General features: G+C 40.2%; 1 non-coding gene and 1 pseudogene across 1 annotated transcript; both read left to right on the top strand.

The window, feature by feature from the left end:
* Positions 1 to 9,853: 9,853 nt before the first annotated feature.
* On the top strand, positions 9,854 to 14,001 carry LOC117612775 (annotated as a pseudogene).
* A 677-nt stretch (positions 14,002 to 14,678) lies between these two features.
* LOC117612780 lies at positions 14,679 to 14,785 on the top strand. Its single transcript, XR_004583560.1, has one exon. It is a non-coding gene; the product is annotated as a small nucleolar RNA R71 (small nucleolar RNA).
* The last annotated feature ends 607 nt before the right edge of the window (positions 14,786 to 15,392 follow it).

Consider the following 15,392-nt stretch of genomic DNA (forward strand, 5'->3'; position numbering starts at 1 on the left):
CACGTGTTTCGAGGATGCCTGAACCGTGTGGTGCGAGGAATGCAGCTCAGGTTGACCAATGGTCCCCTGAGGCCTGCGAGGATTGCAGCTCGGATATAAGTGGTATCTCTAAGGCTTGCGAGGATTGCAGCTTGGATAAAAGTGGTATCTTCGAGGCCTGCGAGGATTGCGGCTCGAGTTGACTTGGTGTCTCCAAGGCCTGCGAGAGTGGAATTGATGGATCAGGAATGAGGGCACGCCTAGGTGGAGAGAATTTCAGTTTTGAGATGTTCTTAAACTAAAATAGATTGAGTTCAGTGTATGACATATTTATATTTAGTATATGACTAACACGAGTATTAGGAAGAAACGTGTGGCTTAATCCCTCAGTCAGGGTACGTAGGTAGCCTAATGTTACAAGGTGCAGCCACGAGTTGGAGTCTTTGAGATTGCTAACGTACTATTGATATTCTGAAAGTTGAGATGAACTTTATTAGCAGAATGATTTATTGGCTTTGTTGAGGCATGAGGCTAGAATGATATGATGCTGATTGCTTGGGTATAATTAAATGCATGCTGAACGATTGAGATATATAAATGTTTGTTGACAGGTGGAAAGTTTTGGGAAATGAGCAAATTACAGGGGAGACTTTGCCGAATTTTCGGCAGAAGTCTAGCTGATAGAAAAATTGGTTCTAGTTAGAAGGGCAATTTGGTCATTTGTGCCCCGTGTGCCCTGCATTAGCCAGGTGTCGGATGCGCACAGGGTTCAGCTCGGATTCCAAAGTGGAATTTGGGTTGGGTCCTGTCAATTCTTGATTAAGATTTCTAGTTTGTGAGTATGTACGTGCATTTCCCCTGAAAATACCACCTCTCCCCAAAATTTTTGCAACTATCACCTATAAGTAATATTTATTGACCACTTATTGCACACATCTACTTTTGTTGAAATTTTGTTTTCTCTCTATCGCGCCTCTCACTCTCTCTGTCGCTCAGCTCTCTCTGTCTCCGTTGCTCAGGTCTCACTCTCTCTTCGGTCAGTTGTCACTCTCTCTTCTCTCTTTCACCGTCATGGGAAGCTCTCGGCCTCTCTTCGTAGCTCTCTCTAGTGTAGCTTTCTATCTCTCTCTCTCTCTCTCTCTCTCTCTCTCTGACACAGTGGTCTTCCTCTTCCGTTGTTCACCTGCAAAAGGTACTATTCATCATCAATTTGAATTGGTTTAGGGGTTTCTCTGAAGTTGGTTTAGAGTTTATGGGTTTCTATGAAATTGGTTTAGGGTTCAGGGGTATCTCTGAAATTGGATTAGGGGTTTGTCTGAAATTGGTTTGGGGTTTAGGGGTTTGTCTGAAATTGGTTTAGGGTTGAGGGGTTTCTTTGAAATTGTTTGATTATGATGATTCCTTGTTTGAAACATTGAATGGTTTTGTTCTTTGTGGATTGATTCTTGCATTTGATTTGGGATTCTATTGTTTTGCTGTTATTTTGCTGTTGTTATTTATGTTTTATTGAAGTTGTAGTGTTATTTTTTTGGTATCGTATTGCCAATTTAGTGGTTTTGTATTGGCATTTTAGTGTTGTTGTATTGCTAGTTTATTATGGTTTTATTCTTGTTCCATTATGGTTTTAATAGTTTTGGTGATTTATGCAATTGAAGTCTGTGTTTCCTGTTGTTTTTTTTAATCCATAGAAGGGAAATTGTATGGGTCATTTATAGTCTCTACATTACCTACTTCGTGGCATCCAATGCTTAGAAATTCTAGTAGATCATTCTTCAAGATATTGAAATATATCAGAATGACAACATATACATCTACGTATATATGTTTTTTGTGAAATTACATATGGAGGAGGAAACCATTATTTGGATATGTAAAAGTTGTATAAAAGCAAGTATCAAAACATTGAGGCAAGTGGAATTTGACAGGGCCCTCAACGTTTGCACTTCATATTATGCTTATAGTATTTATGTTCCTTGCCACTGCAGTTATGGTATTCAAGGAAATCTGACGAAATGGCCTAGTTGAAGCAACAACAAGTGGAAACCGGATTCAAACTATTTCGCAAGTTTGCAAAAATAGTGGATCTAGAAGGAAACCGGGACAACATCACTGTGGGCGGGGTCATGAATTTCATAGGTCGCGGTCGCCACAATTGAAGAGTATGCAACTCCGAATGTGTCAATAGCAGGAAAGTTGTGACAATTTAATATGACTTTGGACATTGTAAAATGTAATGGAAACTACCTGTAAAATGGAACTATGAGGTGGCCTCTTTTTGTATCATGTAATTATGGGGTGACCTCTTATTGTATTATGTAAGTTTCCAAATTGGATTTAATGGAATTATGATGCCTCTGTTTGCATTTGTGCGTATACAGTTTCATTTATCCATGTCTAGTTCAAACAATTATAGTGGCAATAAGTCCACAATACATATGCGTATAATGGCAATATGATAGCAATAAGCGACAATAGATTTACAATAAGAGCACAATAGAGTTACAATACGATCTTATTGCAGTAGGTGTTGCATCAGACTTTGTGTTTTGTTATTATTTGGTCCAAAAAAATTACAAATAAAATAAATAAATAAAATAAAAAATTGGAAAAATGATGAAGTATACATCCCTTAAAAGACATATGTACAATTCATGCCTTGCACCACCATCACATCCCCCCTAAATTACAGAAACATGACACCACAAAACCTCATGCTCCTTCCTCTTTCCACCCCTAAATTATCCATCAGATGCCCAATACTAGATGGCTGCTTGGGCAGTGGGATACCCTACAACTCAATCTTTATGTGCTTCCACTCATTCGAGGCCACCAAAATTGAGAACTTTAAGCAAACTTTGTCTTTCCTTCAGTTTGTATTAACAATCTGATGCACACGATCCAACAGTTCAGCAAATATGCTGGTCTGTGGAACTATTAAGCCTTTTGAGTCACCCCCTTCGTATTTGCACATCTTCTTTGAGGTTACCCATTTTCCATTGTAGCAAACCAGAATAACAATTGTATCCATTTCTGACCATGACAAAACAACATTTCATTAACACAATACAACCACAATACCCAAGCAATACGATGCCAATAACACAGCAATACAATAGCAATACAACAGCAAAATAACAAGAACACAACAGCATTACAACACTAACACAGCAGTGAACAAGGATTCATCACAATTACACTATACATATCTACTACATCAAATGAAAAATCCCATGTTTCGAGATTCACATATCTAAAATCTAAATGCAATTGGTAAAAACCCAGATGGATGAGCATGAAGATTCAAAAAACCTAACTGAAAGCAATTAAAGCCAAAACCAATTTAACAGAAACCCAAGCAATCAAAAGAAAACCAATTTCACAGAATCCCACAGATATTAAGAAAATAACTATCAACACTACCTATTTGAGGTTGACGATCCAGTAGAGCTTTAAGGTTGCAAGCAGCTATTCAGAAGACTTACCTAAAAAATGGGGTTGAGGGAGGGTTTCACGATTCACGATTCAGAAGAGAGAGCTGCGAGAGAGAGAGAGAGAGAGAGAGAGAGAGAGAGAGAGAGAGAGAGAGAGAGAGAGAGAGCTGAGTGAGAACAAAATTTCAGCAAAAGTGATATATGTGCAATAAGTGAACAATAAATGTATATTTTATAGGTGATAGTTGCAAATTTTTTGGGGAGAAGTGGTATTTTTAGTTAAAATTATAAAAAAGGGTGACATTTAGAGCTATTTCCCACCACTATTTGCCTTTCAATTGGTGAGAGATTTGGGTTTGGCAGTGGAAATTAAGATGAGTTATAGGTGGGACGATCAAGTGGTGGTGAGTGCAGAGGAGATAGAGAGAGGAATAAAAGAGGTGATGGAGCATGATAGTGATCAAAGAAAGAGGGTGAAGGAGATAAGTGAGAAGTGCAAGAAAGCCTTGATGGACGGTGGATCCCCATACTCTTCATTGGGTCGTTTTATAGATTAGCTTTTCCTTTGACTCATTCAGAAGTCCAATTGGTAATTACTAGTTGTTGAGGCCCAAAAAAGTCCATGGTTGGGCTCAAATAAGTTTTCGGTCCAATACGATATTGTATTAAGAAAAATCACACATTGGAGTACACGAAGGCTCGTCATATACAAGTCATAGTCTACGTGCCATGCTAAATAAATAATTTGCCATGCCAAGGACTGAAATAATATTATAAAATACAAGCCCATGCTAAACTAAGCACCGTGTCCCTCTTCAAGGATGATAAAATTGAAGCACGCCAAGCAAAGAATTATTATTCTGCACCCAATCACGCCACAAGCTTAAGTGGGCCCTAAGACACTCAAATACCCAGGGCTTCCTTGACTAGGTTGTGGTATGGATGGTAATAAATTGTCATGAGGCCCATTGATGGGCTGAGAAATAGAAGTCCCGGGTTTCTTGGGAGCCTTGGGACTCAAGCCCATTTCATAGGCCCAAACATATGAGTGAGCACAAGAGAGAAAAGAATAGCCCATCACTCCAAACAAAAATAGCCCAACACTTGATAAAGTTAGTCCATTTATTTGATAGATCAACATTTTGTCTTAGAAGGCCCATACAATTAGGGTAAAGAGGTAGAAAACCCCAACAGCTGGATAGAAAACAAAGCCATGGGTGAAGATTGAAAGGCCATGTGTGCAGAGCTGCTAGGAGGCTCCAGCACGTGGGAAGGAACAAGTTTCTAGCAAGAAACACCCAGCAAACCATGGGATGTTGGCGCGCAAAGTGGGAATCATCCTTCGAACCAGCATGTGTACTCATTTCTTTCCTTCATCAGATCTGACCATGAAAGAAGGGAGAAAAGAGAGGAAGGGGGATGATTGAAAATAGGAATTCTTCACTAGGGCAACTGCGGGAAAGAGACCTTGAGCTCCCAAGATCCCTGATTTTGTGCAAAGGAGCGGAGTAGATTTTAACAAAATAGGATGATTGAAGGGATGAGGGGAGAAAGAAAGGAAAAGATTTGGCCAAATTGGATAGAAACCATTAGGGTTTCTTGAAAATAGATAGCTTCCAACAGATATAAAAGGGGCCTCTTCTACCCAACAAAAATCAACCACATCTAGAGAGCAAGCTTCCTCTCTTACTCCCAAAACCCAGCAATTTCGTGCTCAGCCCATCATTTTCCCTTAGTTTTCCCTCTTGGCAAGCTGTTCTCACACTTGACAGAGTCTTTGTCAAGCTGCTGGAAAAACACTCAAGCCACCATTTTCTCTCTTTTTCCTCCTCTCAGTCAAAACCTCTGATAATCCTTTCCTCCTCTTCCTTAGAACCCTTGTTTTTCATGGAAACTCATAGCTCTTTGCCTTTAAGGCTAAACTCATGACAATTTTGCTCCCATGTCACAAGCCTCTCATGCCAAGCTAAGGTTCTACCTGTAAGTACTAAGAATTCATCTGTAAGCAGCCATTATTTTTTGTTGGTGAAGGTAACCAAGGTGTTTCCTAAGGCTTTACTATCCTTTCAAAACATTTTGGGGTTTGATCTTTAAACTCAGACACAGGGGATATTTTCTTCAGTTTACTCCTTACAGCAACCCCTCCCATTTGTAGCTGCCAGAAGAAAAAGGCCCCTACACTAGTTAATATGAGTTCATGAGTATTTTTGTATTAACTTGAAAGCATTGGAGGAGATGACTTTTTAATCCACAGAGCTCGAGTTATTTATCATTTTCGTCTTTATAGTTTTTGTTAATTGTTGATTTATTAGTTGTCTTTTTTACTATTTATTCTTCAGTCAACTTTCTAGCTACTTAAAGACAAGAAATTATAGCTAATAAACGGGTCTAACTTGGTAAAAAAATAATTTTGACTTACAAACTAATGCTCTTAGTTTGAACTTCTATGATATGGTGGTAGTGTGTATGTACCACCATATACTAAAAAAAACAAAAAATTATAGGGTAAGCTTCATGGTTGGCGCTTCTTCTTTCATTTTTCATTTTGCCTTTTTCCATTTAGACAGGAAGGCTTTCTACGATGATGTTTTGTCTTGTTGTTTCCCTAAAGCTCACAGCATCTTTCTTTCAGCTGCTATATGCCAAAACAATGGTCTGGTTTATAATGCAATATTCTAGTTTACTATGATTTGTCGGGGCCCACAAATCAATTTGCTCTTTGGCTGGGCTTCCTAGTAATTTTAGGCTTTGTTTGGTATTCATATGTGTATATATAGTCCTCTTTTATTGAGGAATTTTTAAAATAATTTGTTGATGCTCAAAATGGTTAGGCCAAGGTTGAGTCCAACTTAGTGATGAGGTGTGATGGATGATGGATGAAGGTGAGGACCTTCACCAAGTGTGTGAGGATTTGGGCAAACGATAAACATATAAAAGATAAGATATACGTGGTTCACCCGAATGATGGGCTACGTCCACGGAGAAGGGTGTTGTCATTATGATAATGTTTGTTTACATTTGTACAAAGGGATTAGACCCAAATATAAAGATAACAAGTGAGAAGCCCAGCCTAGAGATGGGTCCAGAAGAGAGAGTCCAAGGCCTAAGGGTCTAGATCCAAGACCCGGATCCCCTTCTAAGGAAAGAGCAGTCTTCTTTTATAGGTGAGGGGGAGTCTCCATCTCTTCTAGTTTTCCGATGTGGGATTCCTCTTGCTTTGCTTAGAGTTGTGATTTGTGGTGATGCTTCTTTGGCTAAGGTGATGACCTCTCAAAGCATGGCACTCGAATGATCTAGCCTAGCTAGTTGCTCGGTCAGTTATGGTACAAACATAATTTTATTTGAGGGATATTTTTTAGGGTTTCCTACGAATTTTTTTTCTACAATCCAAACCATCTATTTTTTAAGTCTACATTCATAGATTATCGTTGCAAAAAATTAGACGAATCAGAAACCGTTTCGACATCCAATTGTATCCTACAAAATCAATGAACATAGTGCTTCAAGAAAGTACTAAAATTTCAATAACTCAATTGAGTGGTCAAACGATATCGGATTTAAGTGATTTTTTTGTAGAGATGATCTTTGAATGATTATTTAAAAAATAGACAATTTGGATTAGTAAAATACAATATAGAGTGGGTCCTACAAGGGTGTCTCTCAAATAAATTTATTTGAGGGATCTCTCAATGGAAGCTCTTTGTGTGTGTGTGTGTGTGTGTGTGTATAGATATATATATATATATTGAATTTTCAGATTTCAATTTGGGCCCAAAATTTCAAGTTTTCATATTTCAAATTGGGCTTACAAGACTACAGTGATGATGATGATGCTGATGGAGGCTTTGAACAACGACAACTAGGCCACGGCGCAGGAGGCTCTCAAGCTATTGATCGAATTGTCCGAGACCGAGCCCAGGTTCCTCAAGCGGCTGAGAGAGAGTAAGTTGGGGAGGCACAGATCTATATGCGTTAAGTCCAGGTTGGGACGAGTCTATATATGTGGGTGGGTCGACGATAGATTTCTAAGGGTTGGTTCAAGGTCGGCGATAAGAGAGAGAGAGAGAGAGAGAGAGAGAGAGAGAGAGTGGAAGAAAGAGGAAAGAAGGAGAGAATGGGGTTTTTTTTTTTCTTTCCTGTTTTAAATTTTAAATTTTTATAATTTTTATAAAGATTTTTATAATTTTTTTTTTCACACATCAGCCCTAATTAAATATTCCTAATTGAATGTATATATTTTTTAGGTCAAAATCCCTAATTAAATTTAAATATTACAAGAATTGTTTTTTAGTCTGACACATCACCAAATATAGGTCTTCATTATTTTTACAATCCAACTTCTTAGTCGACACAACACCAAACGTAGGTCAGTACTTAATCTAGTTTAGGGTAATCCAAGCTAATTCAAAACAGTCCCAGGATTTAATCTAGTTCATGACAGTCAGCCGTACCAAACAACCCCTTTGAGGTCAATTTTTAGTCCCTATATTTTGAGTTATTTTTCATTTTTGTGTTATGTAGGTGTATCTTTGGCATTTTCAGTATATTGTAGTTGTAGTTTGCTACCTTTCTTAACCGCAGTGTGATTTGCTAAACCCAATTGATTTTTGTTGGGGTCTTTTTCGTCCGAAGGCTCATCCGAGCTTTGTTGATTCTTGGATCTCCATAGAGTGATGAATGAAGACTTCGTTGCCCTTTTGTCTGAGTTAGAGAGAACTAGGCCCAAAGTATTCCGAGGGAGAAGGAAGTCCCGGGGGAGTACTTTGTTCTTCTTCCAGCGGCTGCGTGTTTTGTGTTGATGTTTCCGACAGCTCGACGAAGAGTTGAAGATGACTTGCTGATGTTGATATGAGATTATGTGCGCTTGGCATGAGAGCTTGGAGTGTGGGAGCTAAAGACCCACAAGTTTAGCAAATGCAAATGCATGTGCTTGGCTTGGTGTTGGATATGTTTGAGTTTAGTGTTGATAATTTGTTGTTTGTGGCTATGGCTATGGGATTTAAGAGTTTCAAGAGAAGGATGATGGAAGAAAAAGCTTGAGGTTTGAAGGCTATGGTGCTTAAAGCTTGGAAGGAAGGGAAAGCTTGGAGCTAGGTGATGCTTTATGTTGGTTGGTGGCTACTGGGATGCTTGTAGCAACCGAGTGAGAGAGTGTTGGTTGAAGAAAAATTGGTCTTTGGCTGCTGTATTGCTTGCAGCAGGCGAATGAGGGGGAGGGGGGGCTTGATGGCTGAAGAAAAATTAGAAGCTACTGGAATGCTTGCAGCAGCTGAAGAAAGGTGAGTTCTCATGGTTGTTGAGAAGCTTGCAACAACCAAGATGAGTTGGTTTTGGCTGAGAAATGCCTCCCAATTTATAAAAGATGAGGGTTTTCCTTTATTTCCAATAGGTAAATTGAGGTGCTGGAATCAGCTTATTTCCAATGGTTAAAAGGGAGCACTAGGGCATGCTATTTTCCAGCAGGTGAAGCCAGGTACTATAAACTGATTACTTCCTGTGAGTGAAGGGAAGCGCTGGAAACGGCTTGTTTCCATCGAGTAATAGGGAGTGCTGGAAAAGGCTTGTTTCCAACAGGTAAAGCTAGGCATTTGGAAAATTACTATTTCCTATGGGTAAAAGGAAGTGCTTGGAAAATATCTCATTTGCTCACCCACATTGGAGAACTCTAAGTAATGGGCTTGGACTTTGGTGTTCCCAAGTAGCTAGCCCAAAGTCTTCATTATTAAAGAGCTTTCGTGGGCCTTGTGAACCTCCGTAACCTTCCACACCACAATTCCTCGTGCAAGCCCTGTAAACCACATGACTTGGGTTCATGTGAGCTTGGTAGGTGATTGGCATAGGAAAAATATATTATTGATTTGGCATGACATGTACATTATTTATATATTTATTTAATAAATTAATTCCTAAAATACAGCTTGAATTAACGCATGACCAACATTATATGTTATATTGGGCTTTGAATGTCTTTAGACTTCCCGTGACTTTTTTGAACCTCAACAATTTTCAAGACTGAAACTTGAGGTGGATTTCTCCTGTGCGATAATCATATGTTGGCACGTCAAATTATCCTCATGAAAATTAACATCAACTATTTGGATAGAGATTAAACACTCGCCAAAATTGTGAACATATAAATTATAAGAAGGAAAGTTGTTGGTATAAAAATTGTATTGTCAACAAAAGCAGCACATCACTTGCATCGTTGGACTATGTATGGAAGATTTCAAGAATTTAAAGTAATTTATTTTCAGGTGGCAATCTGTTCTTTTACCAATGAAGCTTCTGACCAATGCAGCAAAGGCATGACGTCATCACTATATCTTGACCTAAGCAAAGATTATTAATTCCAACATTCAATTATGGCAATATATATTAAGGGCGTCGACATGAGCTTTTCATTTCCATCAGAATATCTAAAACCTCCCTTTGTTCTTCCCCAAATGGAGAAAGCTTCAGAGCTAGTCTTCATCCCTTCCGCCGACATGGGCCACCTCGTCTCTGCTGTCGAGATTGCAAAGCTCCTTTTTGCTCGACATGACCGACTTTTCATCACCGTCTTCATCATGAAGCTACCCTTCGACTCCGAAGGCACCGAGCCCTTAGTTTTTAGAATTTTCCGACGATTGTTATCACTTTGGACACCCATGCGTTGCTGGCTCATGTGGTGGCGCGTGGGATACTGTAGCAGTGGGGCATTGGGTCCCAATGCAATCCCCTAGTTGTCACGAGCCCGTAGGTGTGCTCGGATTTGAATTTGGTTACCGTTTGAGTCTCGAACGGATTTCATCTATTGTGTGATTTCCGGATTTGATGTGTTCGAACCGTTGGATCGAACTCAAACTCATGTTTGTTGTACCTTGTATTTCTAGGATCGTGTAGGATTCGACGGATGGTGGATCGGAGTCCCGGATACTCCGAAATAGCAAACCCTAGGTCAAGCTATGCTTTTAATTAATTAGTTAAAATTCTTAATGAAATTGTGTGTCCTTACAATTATATATTCGTAAATTTGATTAATTTGTATGTGTATTAATGAAATTTTGCATATGTCAAACCTGATTAGAATTCGTAAGGCGGTGACGACTGCACAGAGTTCGCCTCTCCCAGCTCAGTCGTCATCTACTGCCACTGCTCCAGCACTGATGGACCACTTGCTAGTTGGTCCAGGTAGGTCCCATGTGCCTGCTTCGTCGCTTCATCAGTGGCGCAGCCTGTTAGCGCCAGGCGGCGTCACCAGCCCGCCAGCACCACCGACACCACATCGACGACGCCACTGGTGCGTCGGGGTCACAGCTAGGTATAGATTTCCTTCAACTACAGTTCATTTTTGTGTGTGTATTTTATAGGTAAATTTGTTATTTATTTAACATTAATGTCATATTTCTTTGCAGCCAAGAAGAACACCCGAGGGCCATGTCGGCAGTTGAAGATGGTGAAGGTCACCCGGGTGACCAACAATCGTATCAACATCGGAAACGACGAGCGACCTCGGGCTACACCGACGGCAGAGTTGCATAGCTCCTTGGCCCACGACATTGGTCACATCGTTCGGACCCATTGCCCGATGCAATGGAAGTCTTGGAAGGTCATGCCTGATGAGATCAAGACGGAGGTGCGCGGCCAGTTGTCGGTATGTATCCTACCTTTTAATTCTTTTTCTTTCAAACTTTATATATTTCTATTACTTACTGTATGTAATTAATTTGTTGCAGACGAACTACAACTTAGAGGACCTCGAAGACGAGTCGTTGGCGTATGTTAACAGACTCTTCACTGAGAGGTATAAGCAGTGGAAGAGCGACTTGCACCACCATTTTGAGGCGTTTGATGATCCGCAAGTCGCTCTTCAGGGGGTTTCCCGAAGGAGATTGAGGGGCGGGAGGATAGTTGGGCGTGGTCCTGATTTTGTGGTATTTTTTAATATTAATTTCAGAATTATTACATATTTCTTACTAATGTTTATTTAATTTTTTATATTTCATTTCAATTTCAACTAATACGTTTTATTTTTTGTATAACAGAATAAAGCCAAAGTCAATAAGGGCAATAGGAAGAAGAAGACTCTTCTCCACCATTCAGGTTCCATGCCCTTCTCATATAGGATGGATGCACTGCGGCGGGTAATAATAAAATAGTTTATATTTAAATTTTAATATGTCATTATTATTAATTTATTTTTTCGTACTAATATTTTTCTTCTCTTGTTCAATTTAGGGGGGGTCCAAATTCCCAGAGATCGACGTCTTTGGCGACGTTTATGTTCGACCTAGGAATGAGTTGGCTGAGTCCCTTCATGTAAGTATTAGGGTTATTACATTCAAGTTTCAGGGTTATTATATGAATTTTTTAATTTATATTTTATGTTATGTTAAACAGACGACGATGGTGGAGAGGAGCCAGTTGGTTCTTCAGGAGTCTGTCTCCCAACTTCCTCCCGATACTCCGATCGAGTCTGTGGATCCTCCACAAGATGCTGAGTTTCAGATCTTGACGAAGACGTTGGATCAGACTCTCAGGAGGAGGCCGGGGACATATTGTCGAGGGATGGGGAATGCCTGGCAGATGGAGCCTAGACCTCGTTCATCAGCGCAGTCAAACAGTCAGGTGACTGCTTTGACAACAAAGGTGGCTGAGCTTCAGGGTTAGATGTCAGTGATTCTGCAGTCCCTCGCGCGATACGGCATTCCAGTCTCGCAATTTGATGCGTCGACCTCCTAGCCCGTCCACCCTGAGCATGCCCGCCAGACCACTGCCCCTGTGGACCCCCAGACCTCCGAGCTGCATATGCCTGATGATCAAGTAGATTTTGGAACATTATTTGATTAGTTTTTTATTTTCAAAATTATATTTTAAACATTGCTCTTGTAGTATACATTTATTTTATTTTATAGAATTTTTTGTTCTCTTCAATTCATTTTTTATTTATTGCAATTTCATTTTATTACCAAAAAAAAAAACCAAATGTATTTTTTTACAAAATAAAAAAAAACGTAATATTAAATTTAAATAATATATATATATATATTAATTTTGCGCGACGAAATGTTTTTTGTCGCTCAAATTCACATTTTACAAAATAAAAAAACGTAAAACTACATTTTAAATACATTAATTTTATTCTTGTGCGATGAAGTCATTCGTCTCGTGAAGTGGATAAGTGCAACGATGAAAATTTCGTCACGCAATATTGGTCGTCGTGCAAATGTTGGAGACACGAATTGCGCGACGAAGAAAAGATCGTCGCGCAAATGTTTCTTCGTCACGCAAATGTTTGCGACTCTAACCTTGCGATGAATATTTTCCGTCGCGCAGTACATTCTCGATGAACATGCTTTCGTCACGCAAAAGTTTGTGCGACGAACAGTTGTGTCATCCCTAAACCTTTTGTGCAACGAACGTTAACCGTCGCTCAGTTTTGCTCGACCAATGTAAAAACTTGGTCGCATAAAGTCTTTCTTCACGCTCTTTGCCCGACGGATTGTGCGCGACGAATTTTCTGTCGTGCTAAAAATTGTGCGACTAAAAGTAACTTTGAGTGACGAAATCCTCTTCATCGCGCAAATCGTAAAATGTAGTAGTGCGTGTCGCCACGTGTCAACTTCATGACCCTCCCAAAATTTCCTGCCATAAACAAGCACATCAGCCCCAACTCCTTCTGCAACCAGTTCGTCGAAAGTCACAAACCCCACGTCAAAAACGCTGTCTCCAATCTCACTGAGTCTAAGTCCGAGTCAAGGCCACAGCTCGCTGGGTTGATCTTCGACATGTGTTGTACAACAATGATCAACTACGCGGATGAATTTGGGGTTCCTACTTATGTGTTCTTCACTTCACCAGCTGGGTTTATGGGGTTGTTGTTTAACCTACAGAGAATTCGTGATGTGTATAACAAGGAAGTGAGTGAGTTCAAGGACTCGGACGCTAAGTTGGGCCTGCCCACTTTTGTCAACTCGGTTCCCTCCAATGTCTTGCCCAGTGTGCTTCTGGACAAGGACGGCGCAAAGGCGTTCCTCGGCTATGCCAAACGGTTTAGAGAAACCAAGGGTATTTTGGTAAATACATTCATGGAGCTGGAATCGCACGCTCTTGATTCTCTTTCTGATGGTGAAACCCCACCTTTGTATCCTGTGAGGCCCATCTTAAACCTAAAGAGTGATGATAGCCAATCAGATTCAGAGTAGGTGCAATAGAAGTCTAATGTATCGGAGTGGCTAGATGATTAGCCTCCTTCGTCTGTGGTGTTCCTGTGCTTTGGGAGCATGGGAAGCTTTGGTGAGGACCAAGTGAGAGAGATAGCGTGGGGGCTTGAGCGGAGTGGGCTCCGATTTTTGTGGTCTCCACGCCAGCTGCAACCAAAGGAGACGTTGTGTCCCTTTGTGACTATTCAGATCCCAAGGTGGTCTTGCCCTAAGGGTTCCTCGATCAGGCAGTTGGAATAGGAAAGGTCACAGGGTGGGCCCTGCAGGTGGTGATCTTGGCCCACCCGGCAATTGGCGGGTTCGTATCTCATTGCGGGTGGAATTCCATGCTTGAGAGTCTACGGTTTAGGGTGCCGATTGGCGTGTTTACATCGATTACAGGAAGTTGAATTCGGACACTAGAAAAGATTATTTTCCTAAGTGTTATGACAGCTTTGAATCAAAGTCTGACCTAATTGTGTCTCTATTTTGGTTAGAGCAGCTGAATGTTGTTGGAGAGTACTGTTGGTAGTTTGCTGGAGCTGAACGGTGTTTTGAGCTAGCATTTTGACCATATCTTCAAGCATAGTGGCAGGCTTTGGTTGAAAATTTTGAAATTGATTGTTATTCTTCCATGAGAGATTGGGATGATCTCTCCAACTAAGGTTATATGTATTAAAGAACGGGTCATTCCTCGACCTCTAATTGTAAGAATTCATGAGATTCACTTGCTCTTGAATGAATCCGGGATAAGCCTCACTAGCCGAGCATTGATAGGTAGGATGACCTGGTATGTTGCAAATGTCACACACCTCAGCTATCTTAGGCACCATATTGAGCATAGAATCAAGCTTCTTTTCCAAACTAGCCACCTGCAAGGCAAGATCATTATTAGAACTCATTTCATAGACTCCAACTTGTTTACCTCTTGTATCTTTGTGTTGAGCATTAGATCCCAACATCTCATAAATGTTATATGACTCTTGAGCATTTTTTTCTTCAAAGCTCCACCTGCTGCATTATTGACAGCCGATTGACATGTTTGGGTAGTCCATCATAAAAAATTTGCTTTTGTAGGTAAAGAGGTAACCCATGATGTGGACATTGCAGCAACAGCCCTTTGAAATGCTCCCAACATTCATTGAAAGGTTCTCCATCATCTTTTTTAAAGTTAAAGATTTGGCCTCTCAAAATAGCTGTCTTTTGAGTAGAGAAAAACTTCTCCAAAAATTTCTTTGCTACGGCATCCCAAGTGGTGAGCGAACCTTTTGCTCTATCTTTCAATGTATAAGGAAAAACCCTCATCCTCAGATTTGCTTCACTCACTTCCTGTAAAGGTAAACCACTCACAACATTGTAGAATTCCTTAATATGGGCTAATGGATCTTCGTTAGGTAAACCATAAAAAGAAGGAAGCATGTGAAAATGTGAAGATTTGAGATCATAATTTCTAGCTTCAGTAGGCAGCAAGATGCACGAAGGGGAATTTGGTATAACCGGTTGAGCATAATCTTCCAAAGCTCGGTTGTCATCGTTATTGCCAGCCATCTCTTCTTCTCTGTCAGAATTAGAGTTATCGAAAGAATCTACACTCGTTGGGCTAGAAGAACTATTGTCCTCTTCTACACTGCTAGTCTGGGCACTAGCTGATATAGAATTCTCAAAAGTGTTGCTCTTCAACCGTTCAAGTCTTTGGCCTATCTCAGCAAGTGTATCTGACATATACTACCTGAGAAACAAAAATAAAACGAAATTAGGGTTTGAGAACAAGCAATTATAGAGGACTGAAATCAGTCCCCGG

This window comes from Prunus dulcis, unplaced genomic scaffold (genome assembly GCF_902201215.1).
Source record: "Prunus dulcis unplaced genomic scaffold, ALMONDv2, whole genome shotgun sequence".
Classification (NCBI taxonomy): Eukaryota; Viridiplantae; Streptophyta; class Magnoliopsida; order Rosales; family Rosaceae; genus Prunus; species Prunus dulcis.